The sequence below is a fragment of the Cucumis sativus genome, chromosome 4, assembly GCF_000004075.3.
Source record: "Cucumis sativus cultivar 9930 chromosome 4, Cucumber_9930_V3, whole genome shotgun sequence".
Classification (NCBI taxonomy): Eukaryota; Viridiplantae; Streptophyta; class Magnoliopsida; order Cucurbitales; family Cucurbitaceae; genus Cucumis; species Cucumis sativus.
This window is the reverse complement of record NC_026658.2, coordinates 11,695,989-11,697,357: the sequence shown is the minus strand read 5'-3', so window position 1 is coordinate 11,697,357 and position 1,369 is coordinate 11,695,989. Positions and strand designations below refer to the sequence as shown.

At 41.3% G+C, this 1,369-nt stretch overlaps 1 long non-coding RNA gene across 1 annotated transcript; it reads right to left on the bottom strand.

The window, feature by feature from the left end:
* Positions 1 to 889: 889 nt before the first annotated feature.
* On the bottom strand, positions 890 to 1,086 carry LOC116403510. The gene is made up of 2 exons (XR_004216283.1): positions 1,033 to 1,086; positions 890 to 947 (listed from the first exon to the last, which is right to left on the bottom strand). It is a non-coding gene; the product is annotated as an uncharacterized LOC116403510 (long non-coding RNA).
* Between the last annotated feature and the right edge of the window lie 283 nt (positions 1,087 to 1,369).

Genomic DNA, 1,369 nt, shown 5'->3' with positions numbered 1-1,369 from the left:
CTATTTACAACAAACGTTTGTAAACTAAATTTCAAATCAATCTTAAATCTCTCAAAACCCATAAGCGGAAGCAATTACACGTTTCCTATGGCATCACGCTTCCTTCCTGCCCCTCTCCGGTTTGCCGCCTTTATTAACTTTGCTTGAAAATTAAACATAAGAAGGGTGAGTATTTTAAATACTCAGTAAGAGACCCTCTACTGGTCCCGTCAGGGGAAAATAAATTGTTAAAGTTCTATTGGGACACCCTGTACAGTCGCAGTCTTGTGATCCCGTAGGATACACATCTCAGTCTAACGCCCCGAGGTACGTACATATCAGTCTAACGCCCCGAGGGCCGTACATATCAGTCTAGTGTTCTGCAGAAACACATATCAGTCTAATGCTCCCAAAGGTGCACAATAAATTGGTGATCCCGTGGGACACCTACAAGGTAAACATCCCAATACAATCTAACAATTTTCCCCTCATTCCATTCTACCCATCTTTCAGTTACTTCAAGTCACAAAGTTCTTTCTTTCAACATCCTAACAGTCAACTTATTTTACTATAGTCATATGTCTGTCAATAATATGCTAATACATCATTCAATCAACTATACAGTCAATGCACCCCTCAGTTCACCAGCACACAGTCATACTTTAGCGTAATCATACACCCAATCTAAACGAGAATCTCAAGATTCACATCTGCATCTCATACAAACACAATCTACAATCTCCGTCCTATCCACATACACACATTTATATATAGATTCCATGACAATCACGACATACATTCGACGTCAAGTCTACTTCAATTCATATACATTCATATATATTTTCAGTCAACCCACAGTATACATTCAACACACATACAGTTCACAATCACAATTGAGTCAAGTAGAAAATCCCTTACCTCGATTTCTATGCAAATTCTTCAATCTACTAAATCCAATGAATCAAATCCTAAACATAATCAATCATAAAATCAACATCGTTCTAAATAGTTTCAACCTTTCAAATTACTCCATATGTAAATTCCACAACTTACCGAAATACTGGCGAACTGAACCCTCAACAATTCACAAATTGGTTGTGAATTTAATCCCCCCAAGGTTACTCCCAACACCTCAACGCACGACTGTCGAACTCGCAGAAAAATCCTAAGTGTGTGTCGGTCAGCGGTCGGCTAAAGAAAACGTGGTCGGAGAATCGCGCGAAAGTGCAGCGGTTGGAACGAAGGTTGCGCGGCTGGCTTCACGAACCGGTCGATGGTTACGAGCGGCGGATCTAGGTTATTGCGAACTACAAGGGTGAAGCACGAGCGACGGCGGTTGTGATGCAGATCTGGACGACGTTTGTGAGCGGAGGTCACGCGGTAGTTACAG